The sequence below is a fragment of the Canis lupus genome, chromosome 32 (assembly GCF_048164855.1).
Source record: "Canis lupus baileyi chromosome 32, mCanLup2.hap1, whole genome shotgun sequence".
Classification (NCBI taxonomy): Eukaryota; Metazoa; Chordata; class Mammalia; order Carnivora; family Canidae; genus Canis; species Canis lupus.
The window spans coordinates 6,356,174-6,374,273 of record NC_132869.1 but is presented as its reverse complement, the minus strand read 5'-3'; the positions used below and the strand labels follow the sequence as shown (position 1 = coordinate 6,374,273).

General features: G+C 32.5%; 1 protein-coding gene across 8 annotated transcripts in view; it reads left to right on the top strand.

The window, feature by feature from the left end:
• DPH6 (diphthamine biosynthesis 6) overlaps positions 1-18,100 on the top strand; it is a 195,339-nt gene that overhangs the window by 151,708 nt on the left and 25,531 nt on the right. For all 8 annotated transcript variants that reach the window (XR_012022425.1, XR_012022424.1, XR_012022427.1 and 5 more), the window contains 3 exons: positions 6,674-6,857; positions 13,580-13,729; positions 15,231-15,318. The gene's annotated coding sequence lies outside the window, so the exon portion shown is untranslated. The remainder of the gene's footprint in view (positions 1-6,673; positions 6,858-13,579; positions 13,730-15,230; positions 15,319-18,100) is intronic.

Here is an 18,100-nt window from a genome sequence, read left to right as displayed (position 1 = left end):
TACTTTAAGTTAAAATTATAAAGTTATTCATGTGAATATAAAACTTACATCAAGTAAACAGGAGATCCCCAACAAAATAACCGAATAATGGAAAGCTCCAGGTTAAAAATGGGGAAATAGGGAACCCTGGGTGGCACAGCAGTTTAGCACCTGCCTTTGGCCCAGGGTGTGATCCGGGAGACCCAGGATCAAATCCCACGTCGGGCTTCTGGTGCATGGAGCCTGCTTCTCCCTCTGCCTATGTCTCTGCCTCTCTCTCTCTCTCTCTCTGTAACTATCATAAATAAATAAAAACTAAAAAAAAAAAAATTTTTTAAATGGGGAAATATATTAAAATTTCCTTTGGGGCCTTGACTTTATTGCTTATGGCAAACTTGATGCTAAATGTGCTATACATCACTATAGTGACAGGCCTGAGAAAATGAAAAATACAAAGCTTTACATAAATCAGCCAAAAGATCATATTAAAATGCATAACCTTTAACAGAAGAATCAAGACTTTTACTTTTCACCATTCACAAGGTTTTTCTTCCTTATATAGTTGTTTTAGATTTTCCAAACAGCTTTATGGGAAATGGTACTTCAAATTAATTGTTGACAAGACTACTGCATTTTTAAAGAAACAGATTCACAGAAATTTAGCTTCAATTTTATTAACCAACTACTATGGCTTAGTACTTTATTTTTGTTGAAATAATCTCATAGGACAATTATATATTTTACAATAGTTGTAAAAGCCCACATTCCTAGAAGTTGTAACTTTTAAAGATATCACAGACTCATAGCCCATTCTTGGCTCTTTTCATTTTGTTTTATTTCAGAAATACCATCAAATATCTTGAAAAACTTTCTGCATTAATCTTTGTGTTTTTATTTTTTCTTCAATCTAACAAATACCTATGAGCACCTATTCTGTTTAAAAAACTCTTAGCCCTCCCCATGGAATTCACTATAAATAAGGACAAATTACAGAGTAATTTTAATTCTAAATTCAACACAAAGTTCTAACAGGTAATCGTTATTCCCAGCATCATGATTACAGTGACAGATATCTAGTCTCTCTAGAGTGTTGTGTAGGATATGATCCTATTTTTTCTGAAAAATATTGATGAAGGCAAGGAGCTTGTATATTCATTCATATTTGAATGAGGATGGTAAGAGTGGGCACAAAATAACTAGAATGATAATATTGGCTATCTTAGGGCAAGGGACCTAAAGAGGGAAAACAGAAAAGTCTAATACTTACATATCTGTAATGTGACTTCTTATAATGCACATATAATGTAAATTTTAAAATATTTGATTAAGAAAATTAACTACAGGAGGTAGAGATGGTTTAGTGAGTTCCAGTGCTAAATAAATGAATGTTATTCTACAACACTTTAGTAGTCTAGGTAGAAAGAGACATTCTAGGGCCCTTTAAAACTTTCCATAGAATTCAAATAAAAACAGTACGCACAATGTGGATTGAAATCTAGTTGATCCTACAGTGAAGTCTACACATAAAATGCTGGGCGGGGGGGGCAGGATATATATAAAAGAAGACCAAAAGAATTCAGATAGTAGTCCTCTTGAGTTTCTTATGCATGGGAATTTGTTTTTACCACTCATAGCAAACATGTATAAACTTGAAGACCCTGTGCAGAGAGATATGCTGCCATTGTCTCTATGCCACTTCAAGAATACTTCCTTACAGAAGGGACAAAGGAAGGAAGAAAATATGAATGATAACTTTTATTCATCAGTTCAGTACAGCTTTCCTACTCCACCCTCTCCCCCATCTTTGTCCTTAAGCTAAGAGCAGTAAAAAATGTTTTGGTAAGAGGGAGCAGAGTATTTCACAAATTTTAAATCCTAATTCTATAAACCTCAATGATATAACTTGAAATTCAGAGAGATTTCAGCCTTAGGTACCACTAAGTCACTGCTGCTGCAAATGGTCATTGGGGCAGAGTAATAAATAAAGCATCAAATTCCTTCAAATTTTGAGAGCCACTTGACTCCTTTCTGTCCCCAATGCATGGATTTCAGTAGTAGCAACAACATGCGACTGTGTCAAGAGGTCAAGAATCAAACTGGACAGTGAAAAAGTATTTTTTAACCCAAAATCTCTGGTGGATCTGTCAGTTGGGGGAGGGGGTAATAAAAATAACCAATTTTCTTCTCTGCTTTTAAATTTGACTATATATGTTCTACTGTATATTTAGTTGTTATGCTCTAATATGCAGCTTATTTATTGTCATTGTTTTAAAAATAAAAATTCTGATGTTTTTATAAAGTTTCACTTTGGTGATTTCTTAGAAAAGTGGAATACTGTTCATTTATTTAACACATATTTATTGAGTGCTTACATCTATATGCCTAGCACTAGGGATACAACAGTCAACTAAACATCCCCAAATAATTTCCTTCATGAAGCTTTTATCTGTCAAAAATTATATTCTTGAACAATCAATAGGTCAAAGAAAAAAATCACAAGAAATTAGAAAATATCTTAAGGCAAATAAAGGAAAAAAAAAAAAAAACTAAAGCTTATGGGATACAGCAAAAGCAGTTCCAAAAGGGAAATTTATAGCAGTGAATAGATATGTTGAAAACAAAAGATCTCAAATCAGCAGCCTGACTTTACACTTCAAGGAACTAGAAAAAGACCACACTAAACCAAAAGCCAGCAAAGAAAAGGAAACAATAAAGAATAAAGAAGAAATAAAAGAAAGAATATGAAAAAAAACATGAAACTAAAGGTTTTGATTTTTTTTTTTTTAATAAAGAAGATTGACAAACCTTTAGGCTAAGAAAAGTAGAAGACAACAAAAATAGAAAACATTGCAACTGGTATAACAGAAATAAAAAAAAGGATCATAAAAGCATGCTATAAACAATCATATGCCAACAATTGGATAATCTACAAGAAATGGATAAAGCTCTAGAAATATATAACCTACCAAAACTAAATCATGAAGAAAATTTAAATCTGAGCAGAACTGTATCTAGTAAGCAGATTAAATCAGTAATCAAAACTTTCTCACAAAGAAAAGCCCTGAGCCAGATGGCTCCACTAAGAATTCTACCAACATTTAAAGAATTAACATGATTTCTTAAACTCTTCCAAAAACTGAAGAGGAGGGAATATTTTCAAACTCTCTTTATGAAGCTGGCATAAAATCAGGCAAAGATACCACAAGAAAAGAAAACTATAGTCCAGTATTCTTGATGAATAGTGCTACAAAAATCCTCAACAAAATATAAGCAAACTGAACTCAACAATACGTTAAAAGAATTATACACTAGGACCAAGTGAGATTTATTCATGTGATGCAAAAATGGTTCAGCATACAAAAATAAAAGTATAGAATATCACATTACAGGACAGTAACTACAAGACTATCTCAACTGATACAGAAAAAAGCACTTGACAAAATAAAACACTCTTTTATGATGAAAACACTCAAAAACTAAAACTGGAAGGAAATTACTTCAATATAATAAAAACCATAAATAAAAGCCCATGCGGTATCATTATTCTCAATGACGAAAAACTGAACACTTTCCTCTAAAATTAGGAACAAGGATGTCCTCTCTCACCATTTCTATTCAACATAGTACTAGAAATCCTAGGCAGAGCAAGTAGATAAGAAAGGAAATAAAAGTCATCCAAATCAGAAAGGAAGAAATAAAATTTTCTCTGTAGGCAGATGACATGATCTTATATGTAGAAAACCTTAAGGATTTCACTCAAAAAAATTGATAGAATTAATAAGTGAATTCAGCAAAGATACAAAACCAATTGCAATACACAAAAACCAGCTGTGTGTCTAAACACTAACAATAATCTGAAAATTAAGAAAATAGTCTTAAAATTGCCTCAAAAATAATAAAATACCTAAGAATAAACTTAACCAAGAAGGTGAATGGCTTACACACTAAGAACAACAGCAACAAAAAAATGCTGAAAAAAAAGAAGACATAAACGGTAAGACAGTCTATGTTCATAGATTGGAAGATTTAATATTGTCAAATTAAGCACACTATCCAGAGCAAGCACAGATTTAGTGCAATCCCTATTAAAATCCCAATTGCTTTTTAAAATTAATTTGCAGAAATTGAAAAGGCTAGCCTAAAATTCATATGCAATCTCAAAGGACCCCAAATAGGCCAGATAATCTTTTAAAAAAGAACAATTCTTTACACTTACTAATTAAAAAAAATATTGCCAGCCTACAGTAATTAAAACAGTATGATACCAACATAAAGACAGACATGCAGACCAACAGAACAGAGAGCCCAGAAATAAATCTTCATGTATATATATGGTCAAATGTCTTCAACAAGAGTACCAAGTTACACAATAGGGAAAGCATACTATTTTCAACAAATGGTGTTGAGACAACTGTATATCCACATACAAAAGAATAAACTTGGACCCTTCCTTTGAACAATTTACAAAAATTAATTCAAAATGGATTAATGACCTAAACATAAAACCTGAAACTATAAAACTCCTTAAAGAAAACATAGGGAAAAGTCTTCATGACATTGGACTTGGCAGTGATTTCTTGGATATTACACCAAAAGCCCAGACAATAAAAATAGGAATATAAAAATGAACTACATCCAACTTCAAATTTATGCACAGAAATCAACAAAAGAGTGAAAAATCAACTTACAGAATAAGAAAATATTTGCAAACCAAAATAGTATCCAAGATATATAAAGAATCCCTGCAACCCAATAACAAAAATAATCCAATTAAAAATAGGCAAAAAACTTGAATATACCTCTCCAAAGAAGGTATACAAATGGCCAACAATTGTATAAAAATATGTTTGGCATCACTAATCATTAGGGATATGCAAATAAAAAATCACAATGAGATATCTCCTCATTCATTAGGATTGCAACTATCAAAAAAAAAAAAAAAAGAAGAAGAAGAAGAAAAAAAATACCAAATGATGGGGAGGATGTGGATAAATTGAAACACTTGTGCACTTTTGGTAGGAATGTAAAATGATGCAGCTATTATATAATTAAAACAGTACAGAGGTTCCTCAAAAAGTTAAAAGAGAACTACCACATGACCCAGCAATCCTACTTCTGGGTATTTATGTAAAAGAATTGAAATTAGGGTCTTAAAGAGAAATTTGTGCTTTCACACTCATTGTAGCATTATTCATAATAGTTGAGATGTGGCAACAACCCAAATGTTTGTTGACTGATGAATGAATACAAAAACTAGTACACACACACACACACACACACACACACACACATTGGAATATTATTCAGCCTTAAAAAAGGAACCTGATCATATGCAACAACATGGGTGAACCTTTAGGTTATTATACTGTGCGAAATAACAAATCACAAAAAGACAATTACTTCATGATTCCACTTATTTGAGGTATCTAAATTACTCAAACACTTAGAAACAGTAAGTATAATATTGGTTGCCAGAGGCTGTGGGGAGAGGGAAATGAGTATTTATTCAGTGAGTATAATATACTATCAGTTTTGCAAGATGAAAAAGTTCTAAAGATCTATTGTTACAACAATAAGCATATAGTTAACACGGCTGCACTGTACATTTAAAAATGGGTAAGATAGTAAATTTTATGTTGCATGTTTTTAAATCTTCATATATGTGGAAATTAAACAATAAATTTCTAAGTAATCCATGACACAAAGAATAAATCCTGAGGGAACTTAATAATTTCTTTAACAAATTGATAATGGAAAATTTGATATCAAAATTGTGGAAAAATATTAAAGCAATAATTTTTAATGAAATTTATAGTATATATAGAAGATATTGCCACTTTATGCTAGCAAACTGGAAAACCTAGATAATTTAGAAAAATTCATAAAAAAACTTTGACACCAGAAAAACACAGCAAATCTGGATAGTTATATTAGGTAAATATATTGCTAAAAACCACACACTTCCAGCTCTAAATGGCTTCATCTGTAAATTTTGCCAAGAAAAATTGCCAATTTTAATAGAAACTTTACAAAAAAACAATATAGAAGACTCATTTTATGAGGTTATTATAAGGTAGCTTCTGTTAAGTATAACTGACATTTCTGTTGAAAACGTTTGGGAAACGATGACTCGTGTCCTTTTAAGCGTTATCCTGGAATATTACTGAACAAGGCCACTCAAGGAATATTTAATTCTCTAGGTGATCAACTATTATTTCACATAAAATTTACTGATTAAGGCCTAGACTCTGTGAAGTTACTAATTAATAGTTTTTTGTCCGGTAGGGATGTGAATGATTTCTGTAAGGTAGAACAGATAACCCAAAAGTTACAATTTTATTGCCCTGTAGGACATTAACCATTTCTGTATATCTGTCCCCTTATTATTCCAGAATTCTTTCATTAGTGTATCTTCTCTCAGATTCCCTTGGACTAGCTTTACTCAGTGGGTGAAGTCAGTCTTTACTGACATTTGATACATCTTCAATCTATATTTACCTTAGACTCGTGATTCTAATTTTTTTGAAAAATGTACTTGGAAATAATAAAGCCTGAAAATTAAGAGATTTTTTTAAAAAGTAAAGCAGTCTCACTCATGAACACAGATTTTTAAATCCTTCATAAAACATTAGCAAATTCAATCTGTGAGATAGAAAAATGAATACTGTATCATGACCAAGTTGGGTTATTCTAGGGATGCAAGGCTGATTTAACAACAAAATCAGTCAATGAATTCACCAAAGACAAAAGCATATGACCATTGCAAAAGATGCAGTAAACATCATCCTTCATTGTGAACTGATGAAATCTTTTCATTTGAGTTTAAAGACACAGTAAGGATGCCTGAAATCATCACTTCTATTCAACCAGTGGATAAGGTAAGAATAACAAATGTATGTATGTTAGGGAAAGGAAGAAATAAAACTATGATTATTTGCAGGTTGTAACTGTATAAATAGAAAATGTGAAACCTACGAAGTTCTTAGAATTAATGTTAAGGTTTGTAAAGTTTCTGGAGACTAAAGAAAGGTTAATTTAGAAAAGTTTTATTTACGTATACCCAGAAATAGAAAGTGAACCAAGCTGCCTTCCATTTTCATGTTGACTACACTTGAGCAAATTTTTTAACCTCTCATCCCAGTTTCTCCTTCTTTAAAATAGGAATGATATGGGACACCTGGGAGGCCTCAGTCAGTTAAACATCCAACTCATGATTTCAGCTCAGGTCATGATCGCCCTGTGTCAGGCTGACATTCAAGGGGAAGTGTGCTTGAGATTCTCTCTTCCCCCGCCCCTGCCCCCACTGCGCCACCTCATCCCCGCCCTCCGCCCCCTTCCCCCATCCCTAACCCTCACTCTTGGCATGCACTCTCCTTCTCTCTCTAAAATAAAATAATTTAAATATCAGAGATGATAATACTGAATTTTATTAATAAGTCATATCCATATTTTAACATCTTTGAAATTGTGTGTCTTACAGTAGATATTGTCTTAGATTTAATGAATAAGTTCGTTTTGATGAAATGAATAAATACAGTAAATTTAAGGTTTTTTCAACAGTGCCTGGTACTTAACAAATGTTCAGTAAATGTTAGTTATACTTTATAATTCTCTTACAATGTTTTCTAAGTTATTGTTTACATAAAAGTTCTGATTTTTTATAAATTGATTTTATAGCGCTAACTTACTAAAATTATTTCTGGTATTTTTTAATTTCTTGGATTTCACAAGAATATACAGGTCAATTTAACTACACAGTTCTATCATATACAGATTTTTTTTAAATACAATACTGTGAATGTATTTACTCTTCCTTATGATTTTGATTTTCTTAACATTTTCTTTGCTGTAGCTTGTTTTATTGTAATAATTCAGTACATAATAAATATATAAAATGTGTGTTGATTGACAGTTTGTGTTATCAGTAAGGCTTCTAGTCAGCAGTGGAACTACTATTAGTAGTTAAGACTTAAGGAGTCAAAAGTTATACTCAAGAAATAATTAGGAAAAGACAAATAACATATGATTTCATCCATATATGGAGTTTAAGAAATAAAACAAATGAACATGGAGTGGGGGCAAAGAGAGGCAAACCAAGAAACAGACTCTTTAACTATAGAAAACAAACTGAAGATCACCAGAGGGGAAGTGAGTTAGGGGGGTTGGTGAAATAGGTGATGAGGATTAATGAAGGCACATGGGGTAACTGGCTGACTCAGACAGTAGAGCATATGACCTTTGATTTCAGGGTCTTGTGTTCAAGCCCCACTTTGGGTATGGAGCCTAGGAGTGCACTTGCTATGATAAGCACGTGTTGTCGTTGTAAGTGATTAATCACTAACTAAATTCTACGCCTAAAACTACAATTTACTGCATGTTAACTGGAATTTATACAAAAATTTGGAGAAAGAAAAAAAAGTTATACACCGATTTTCAACTGCACCCCTAACCACTTCATTGTTCAAGGGTCAACTGTATACATATCAATTCAATTTGAATATTTTTACATCCACTTATTCTTTTTAAGTTTTATTTTTCAGTACTTTAATAACAATTGCAGTGAAAATGATAATAATGATAAGGCAACTCTAATGCTGAACTTAACTGTATATACCAGATATTCTTCTAAGCATTTTAAATATGGACACCCTTGCCTTTTTCTTGTTAATGGAAATAGTTAAATTACTGTACTCCAACTCAATGGAATACATCCACTGAAAATATTTATTATACAACACTGATAATTGCATATTACATACCTTTAAATGAAAGGCACAGTTGAGCCTATGGTATGATTATAGTTGTTTAAAATTTATGCATCTGAGAAAAAGGGCAAGAATCAACATGGAGAATGATTTGTTGGGATTTTTTTGCTCCTAAATTTCTCTTACTGTGCTAAAATTAGGCAGTAACCTTTTGTAATTCTTTAATGGTTTATAATCTAAGGACACAATCTATACTTACACATTAAAGGTAGGAGGTAGCTTCAATTTGTTGCAAATACAGAACTTCTGTGAGAAAACAAGAATTTATTTCAGTGTAATGTTTTTATTATATTTGGCCTTTTCAGCATACTAAAAGTGGGGTTAGGAATTGAAGTTCTTGGAAGCAGTAATATAATTGTAGACAGAATAGAAAAAATGTCAACAAGAATTGATGATTAATGCAACACCTCAGCAAAACAGGCCAGTGTCAAATATTATAAATTAGCTAATATTTAATAAAGCTAATATTATTAAATAATATCAATATTTAGTATCTATTAATTTGAAAATGGATACTGTAATCATAGAAAATGTTTAAATTGCTATGTTATTTAAGTGATAGTATTTTCACAATGAATGTTACAATATGTTAGGTGCCACATTACATCAAAAATTCTATCCTTATTGAGCAAACACTAATATGACACTTTGCAGCTCCATATTTCACAGTCTTTGTTGATCCTTTTATATAAATGTGTAAGTTCATAGATTGTTGATCCAACTCAAACATATAAAAACTTTTTATTGAGAAATACTTGACATACATCACAATATAAGGTGTATAGCATGATGGTTTCATTCACATATATAATGAAATGATCCCCACAATAAATTCAGTTAATATCTATCTTCTCATAGATACAATGAAAAGAAAAAAAAAGAAAGAAAGGGAAAACTTATTCTCCTCATGATGAGAACTCTTAGGATTTACTTTCTTAACAATGTCCCTGTATAATCTACAGCAATGTTAGCCATAGTCATCGTATTGTACATTACATTTCTAGTATTTTCTTCTAATAGTTTAACCAGAGGGAAAGATTCAAGTCTCTTTAAAAATAAGATTCTTCACTCTTTTAAAAGTAATTTCCCTGGATTAGGCCCAAAGATAGTTCAAGTTCAGTTTGAAATAAGATAGAAACTATCTGCTTATATTTTTGCACATTCTTTAACTGTAAACATAATACATAAATAATTTTCAGTCTTTTTTATAACTAAAGTTCAGAACAAAATTATTGACTTATTTTTTACTTTGTTTATAATTTAAACCATGGTACACACATAGGAAAATATTTTACAATATATTATATCATATACTACTTATTGCTTATTGTACATATACATATTGCTTCTTTTTGTTGATTCAATTTGATATCTATCACTTGGTCATTTATTTGCCTAAATAAGTGAATATCTAACAAGAGAATATAAATCCTTTGGGAATCTAAACTTATTATAACTTCCTTTTAAGCCTCTCCTGAACTGTGTTTACTGAAAGAATGAGGAATGGTAATTGAATCTCCTGAGAACTTTCAAATATACAGCTTTCACTTAACTGGAGACTTTTTTTCCATATTCAGGTTAAGTATTTATGTATATCTGAATTTCTGGTTTACATTTTTTACTCAACCCTAATTACAAGCTAAGGTTCTATTCCAATGCATATAATGGGGCTTTTAGCTTGGAACAAATATTTTTTCTAAAGATAGAGACCATTTTTAAATGGATTTAGAATTGGCAGTTACATTTTCTCTTTGAACATAGTGTGTGTCACTCTAATCCTTTTTCTTTCTTGTCTGACTTCCCTTTATCATCAGTGGTAATCACAAACTTCTGAAAAAAAAGGTATCTAATAATAAAAACATTGACTTGATGTTTCAGACTATTCGTAATTGATTATTTCAGGTTTAATTATAAATTATTTCACCTGCCTTAAACACAGCTAACAGCTAAACATAGAAAGTAATGAATGCCTTATCCAGAGAAAAAACTTAGGCTAATCGGTTTAGTCTCATTAATTTTAATTGAGTAGTTTTCTACATACAAAACTTTCTGCTTCTCCTCATTTGTTTCCTAATAAAATCATATTTTGGACATGAGAAACAAATGTTGCTAGAGATTGTTTTAAATATCACATTTCCTAAATATTAGCAATAGATCATATAGGCATTTATTACTTTGGGATATTTTTAGTTTTTCTACAACACTAGATTATAAGCTTGATGAGAGGGAACATCATTTCTCTCTTAGCGATTGCTAACATCACAGTACATATAATATCACAGAGGTATTTAGTAGGCATTCAATATTTATTGAATTAAGTTGAAGTGAATTGGCCAACTCTAATTTGTCAAAGGATGATTGATTTAAAAGCCATCTTCTGCAGTAGTCTAGAGTGCTGTCTATTCATTGTCACCATAGATAAAAATAGTTATTAGAACCTGATGTGATATGTAGTAGAAAATAAGGTAGCAGTATAACCAAAAAGACCTGTTATGGGCATCTCTTTTTGGTTTATGTGCGTGTGTTAATGCAAGTTAGCATGACTATTCACAGAAAAAAAGTGAACACACTTTTACTCATTGGTGAGTACTGAATCTTAAAGTCAAAATCTTTAATGGAGATCTTAAATTAAATAATATCAGATACGGGATCCCTGGGTGGCGCAGCGGTTTGGCGCCTGCCTTTGGCCCAGGGCACGATCCTGGAGACCCGGGATCGAATCCCACATCAGGCTCCCGGTGCATGGAGCCTGCTTCTCCCTCTGCCTGTGTCTCTGCCTCTCTCTCTCTCTCTGTGACTATCATAAATAAATAAAAAATTAAAAATAAAATAAATAAATAAATAAATAAATAAATAAATAATATCGGATACTTAAGAACTTTACCTGTTAACAATTCATCTGAAAACAACATGCAATTAATTACCAAGTGTGTTTTAAAAACTAAGACACATATTCAGATTAGTTGTGTGTATTTGGCTTTGGCCATTTATTGTATGATATGCTAAGATATCTTACACTTTGTTTTAGTCCATCGAATTTTGATGTGAACTGACAACATAATTGATACTAAGGAATTACTTTTTTAGGTATGATAATTGTATTAAAATTTTATTTAAAAAGAAAAAAATGAGTTCTCTATCTTAACTTACTGAAATATATACAGATGAAGTGCTATGATATCTGGGATTCCCTTCAACATAATCACAGTGAGGATAAAGAGAAGTGGTTGAAAGGATAGATGAAAAAGATTAGCCTTGAATTGATAAATATTAAAACTGAGTGGCAGGAATACTAGGCTGAGTAGCATTCTCATTTAACTACCCAAAAGAAGGAAATCATATAAACCATAAATTACTGAACACCCATTTAATATTACTGAGAAAAACAGACCTGATGAGCATGCATTAATCATCTTTGACTTCTCTAAAATTTATTGGTTAGTTTTACAGGAAAACATTTAACTTTTTCTCAAGTTCATATTGTGAAACCCGTGTAATAAGAGCATTATGTTTCTATTTGAAAACCCAGTTTAAAAAACCACTTGGAAACCAATTTGAAAAACTGGAGGGAAATATACTTTATTTTCTATTGTGATATACAAATTTACCTTTCATATATATAGCTTGTGTGTCTGTTTTAAACCAAACTTTGTTAGAAATCCAGTCACCTGTTGGGATTAATTGACGAAAGTTATTCTTTAAAATAAACTTATTGGGAGGCTTGGGTGGCTCAGCGGTTGAGCATTTGCCTTCAGCTCAGGGTGATCCCAGGGTCCTAGGGTCAAATCCCGCATCAGGCTCCCCACAGGGAGCCTGCTTCTCCCTCTGCCTATGTCTCTGCCTCTCTCTCTGTGTCTCTTATGAATAAATAAAATATTTTAAAATAAACTTAGTTTTCCTATAGAGAACAAACTGAGGGTTTGTTGGTAGAGGGAAGGGCTAAAAGAGTGATGGGCATTAAGGAGGTACTTGTGATGAGCATTCGGTGTTAAATGTAAGTAGAATCACTAGATTCTACGACTGATACTAATGCTACACTATTTGTTAACGAATTTGAAATTAAATAAAATCTTGGAGGAAAAAATAAACTTAGTTTTCATCTTTTAAAAACTGATGTTTCTTCTAAAGCTAAAATTATAGAATCTCAAGTAAGTATCCTTCTGTATTCCACTTTTGAAATTTGAGGACTTTGAAGAATTAAAATGGATATCTTCTGTCTATTTGGTGTGCTTTAGATCTCTATGGTAATTTAGAAGCATTACACCAATGTGCAATAACAGATTTAACACAGATTAATGTAAATTTAGTTTCTTAAATGTATGTCTGGTACTTTATGTGTGTTTGTTTATATTACTTTGTCCTATTTTCCACAACGTTTATGTATTAATCTATATAACTGAACTCATTTATTAATGGGCGCTAACATACGAGTTTCTAATGCTGGCCTGATACTGCATGATCTGGAATTTTTTTTTTTTATATGATGCACTTTTACTTTGTCTCTTCTGCTTTTAACAGCTATGTATTTTTCCCTTAAGCAGTTCACAGCTCTACACTGTTGTATAATGCTTTTGCTGCTTTGTATGATTGTGCTACTCCAAGTGTTGTGTGACCGTAGTGGCACTTGTATTATTCTCCACTGGTCAGTGACTATGCAGTGTCACCAATATCAACTTGTTTGCCATTCTCATATATTGCATTTTCCTAAGTATTTTGCTTTTTCTCTTAGTTTCATCTTGAGTAAATGTAAATTATACTTACCTATCCAATTTCAGCTTTTCTTAAAGCTTCCTGATTCATCATTTCGTATTCTGCTCACTAATCTTTTTTCTTAGCATTTGGCATCCTCAGACAAGCTGTTTATAGGTAATTGCTCATGTGAGGTGAACTGTAATGAGAACAACATCCCCACTCTAGCAGAGGAAGAAGACCAAAGTGAAACTCCACCTCCCACTGGAAATCATTGACTCACCCTCTACCAAATTGTAAGTCTGTATTTTACTCAGTTACATGCTCTTTTTCTCCCTTATTGCTTTGTAGTATATTAGTATAGGATACGCACAAAACTCGCTGTTGGAACTTTTTTACCACCTAATATTTGCAGAATATAAACAATAATAATACCAATAACCAGTGTTACTAAGCAGTTTTTAGGCATTGGACACTTTCCTGAAGGCTTCAGATATTTTACATAACCTAATATAATTTAACTCTAAAGTACCAATTTCTGAATATGTCATTGTCACCATTTTGCACAGCTGGTAAGTTGTAGAGTGAAAATTTAAACATAAGTATCTGACCTCAAAACCTAAGCAATTTTAACCACCATAATATATGATCTTTTTTAAAAAGTACAATTAAGACAATGTGCTCGTGATGCTGACACAACCATTTGAAAAATCCAGACCAGATTGTTCATTATTATTGAGATAAAAAACAATAAACTGATCAAATTACATTATTTTCCACTTAAATAAGTTTGTAGGGCTAACAAAATGTGAAAATTAGTTGTCATAAATACATTTTCTTTCTCTCCTTTCACATCATTGAGTCTTTCTCTTTCCTCTTTTTCTTTAAATTTCTAATTTATCCTTTTGCCTAGTACAAAGATTTGAGAGAGAGGGCCCACAAGCCAGGGTCAGGGGGCAGAGCAAGTGGGAGGAGCAGAGGCAGAGAATCTCAAGCAGACTTCACAAAGTGGGCAGCCCAACACGGGGCTCGATCTCACAACCCTGACATCATGACCTGAGCTGAAATCAAGAGTCAGATACTTAGACTGAGTCACCCAGGCACCCTATCCTTTTGTCTAGTTTAAACATTAATTTCTTTGAAAGTACACACATATACACATACACAAATGTTAATCAGAAAGGAAATTGGATTGGTTACACACACACATAAATTATTTTTATAAATTAGATTATTTTCAGCTTTTTAAAATTTAGGAATAATAATGAAAGCAAAAACTTTGAATTTATGGAGAATCTTACCAATCTGTGTTCCATGAGCTGATTCAATGTAGTGAAAACTTTGTAGATGACCCAGCATCTGACGTGTAAGTATCTGATGCCCTTATCATGTGCTGTCACCTTAACCTCTGATTCCAGCTACAGCAGAATTGAACAGGTCTAGGCACACCCATAGTGTTCTACCAGAAGCTTGATCTGTATATTTCTCTATTCTATCCTGGAGCTTTCTCTTGACGCCAGGGGACCTTACTTAGCCCTTATGCCAACGAAGCCTGGAAGAGCGAGGGAGTTACTGCCACCTGCAGCAGCCCTCAACTAACGGGAAACAGGATATTGTGAATAAAGGCACCAGCCTGACATCCTTCAGATGAGCAGTTTTGAGGCACATTCTACAGAGTTCCTCAGAGAATCCCCAGTAGAATTGATCCTTGGTTGCCCAGATCATTAATGAACTCAATAGCATTATTGGTTTTTCTTTCCCTGTCTCATTCCCCATGTCTCCTCACTCCGCTTTCAGGGATTCACCTCGCAAAGAAATTACAGCCAAGTTCACTCTCTTCTTGGACAACCTGACCTAAGACAGGAATTTAGAATTGAATGTTCAGGTAATTTAAATAATTCAATGTTCTTTTGAACCCTTCATTTTAATTTAAAAATTTTAGTGATATTGTTTGAAAATCTTTTTAGCCCTATGTCTGTATTGCATAGTGACGTGATTAATCTGTTTCAGGGAGATGGTTTATTTTGGTATACCTGAAATGTACATGTGCCTCAAAACTGTATTTAAAAGTAAAAAAAATTTAAATCATTAGAAAAACATTTTTTTACATACATTTACCCTCTCTAAATATGCATAGTTCACTTGTTAATATCCAATGATAAAGGAAGGGATGTGTTTCTTCAACTTGATGTTTTATTCGCAGGTTGTTTTATTTTCCAGGAATTCTGTTTTATAGGACTATATTAAGGAAGTGTTGACATCTGTCAGTATAGGTTTCATTTACTGTTTTCTTGCTTTCCTCTTCTTTTTTTTCTTTCTTTATATTTTTCTTCCTTTTTTTCTCTTTTCTTTCTTTTCTTTCTTTCTTTCTTTCCTTCCTTCCTTCCTTCTTTCTTTCTTTCCTTCTTTTCTTTCTTTCTTTCTTTTCTTTCTTTCTGCCTTCCTTTTTCAGGTAAAAAAAAACCAGTGTGTTCAGGAAATTCTCCAAGTGGTTAGCAGTGGATTTGCAGTATCTCAGCTGCCTTTCTCTCATTCAATGAATAGAGTGTTACAAGTGCAGCTGCTCAAGCCTTTTCTCCAAGGTGCTGATCTAGTTAAGTTCTTAGTAAGGAAGGAAACTGCTTTTAAAATTCAGAAAAGGAATAAACAGGTTTATTTATTTTTGTTTATTCTAAGCCTCCTCAAAACCTGAATCTATGAATGTCTGGCATTAAATGACCTTTTGTGGTGAAAACCAACTGTCTGGCGACATGCATTTATTTAAAAATTCATAAACATCAGAGTGGTAGGAAGAAAAAGTAAAACCTGTGGATTTGGATTATCTCAGAAATGTGTTGTAAAGCTTTATGCAAATAACCAAGGCTCCTTTCTGGAGTCAGTTCTTCAGATGCGTGTGTGCATGCACGCAGGCAGTGTTGTCTGCTTCCTTAAAGTGCTTTTGTTAACACCATAATTTTAAATTAAGTTTTTCAGAAAGCTGTTCCTGCTACATTTTGGCATCTAAGATTAGGTCAGTGACCATAAATCTCATTTATGTACTTAATGCAAAGGAGATACTGCTGTCTTGGGAATCATGTGAGCCAGATCCCTTACTTTGCCCCTCTTACAAGATATTGACATACAAAACAAAATGCTCCCATTTTGTTTTGCATCTTTCTTCATTTAAAACTTTAAATAAAGAATGTTTATGCAGGGTTCTTTTTCATTCATAAAAATGGAAATCACCCTTAGTGTCTGCATGAGTAGGCTTATATTCTTGTTCACGAATTCACATGATAGATTGGCCCATAAAATCTTTATATTTGGCTTGTGCAGCTGAGTTCATGGCTGAATACAGAATGATAAAGAAGCTTTAGCATTTTGTGGAAAGAAAAGAAATCATGCCTTCTAGATGGCCCTTAAGCTAGCTTTTAACTGCCTGGAAATCAGCTAGAAATGTATAATCAAACTTGCCATTAAAGATATAGTGTTTAGTGTAAATCTGTAAATTAATGCAAAGAGATTCTTTAACATTTATTTGGATTTCATTATATTTTCATGGAAGTCTGCCAATCCAAATATTTTTCTCTTTTTTTTTCTTTTTTTACATTTCTATCCATCAGAAGTTAAAATAGAAATGATGCATTGTGTCACTGGCCAATCCAGCAGACTATTTCTTTCAACACATTACTGTGTATTTACTGTTTTAGCTATCTTGTTTTTAATTTCTGGCAAAATAGTCAGTTTTTGATCCTGGGTAGAAAAGCTCAGTGCTCACATTTCCTGTGGGGTTTTGGCCTTTTTGTGAAAAGGTAGAGGAGAGCTAAATGAATTATGATGCTGTCATCTAAAGAAACCACAGTGTATTTCTTTGCCAAATTTTAGCAAGAACTGAGCTGATCATCTGCTAGTGTAGACCTTTCCTTGAACCCTACTAGCAGTTCACTCAGGCTTCTGCCTGTTGTCGTTCATACTGTGAGAATGTGGCCCACAGAAGTCCTTTTAACCTTCCTTTTCCAAGGTTAATTGATCTAATAACCCCCAAAGAAGATAAATTTTGCCAGAGGAATTTAGAAGTCTAAATTTAAGAATTTAGAATTTCAAACTGAAAAAAAAAAAAAAAAAAGAATTTCAAACTGAGCTTAAGCAATAGTAAAATTAAGACTGAGTTTTTTCTTAATGTTTATTACTTTCTTGAAAGCTGACCCCCCTCCTATCCTTCACAACTCTATTTCCCTGTATTTTATAGAATGACAGATATTGCCAGATAGCATTGGTGTGTTATAATCTGAGAAGTCAATACTTTCTGGATTGCTAGTGTACACTGTAATCACTTGATACTGTAGTTTCTCATGCTTCAGTGCTCCTCAATAACCATTAATTTATACTGTTTCTAATATCTTTTACTGACTCCTGAGGATGTATCTGTGCTTGCACTACTGGCATTATGTTCTTACCTATTTGGAATAAATCTAAATATTAAGGATTGTGATCTATGAGGATTCTTCAGTTTAATTTTGTAGCATTAGTTGTAAATAATTTTTCAGGACTTTGATTTATCTTCCTTGATAAAATAATTTTAAGTCTTCTTTTCCTCTTATCACCTATTTCTTTAAGTACCTTTTCTTCTTTTGGCCAGCTACATCCTAGGACTCCTTCCTTTCATAACATTTATTCAGCAAACACTT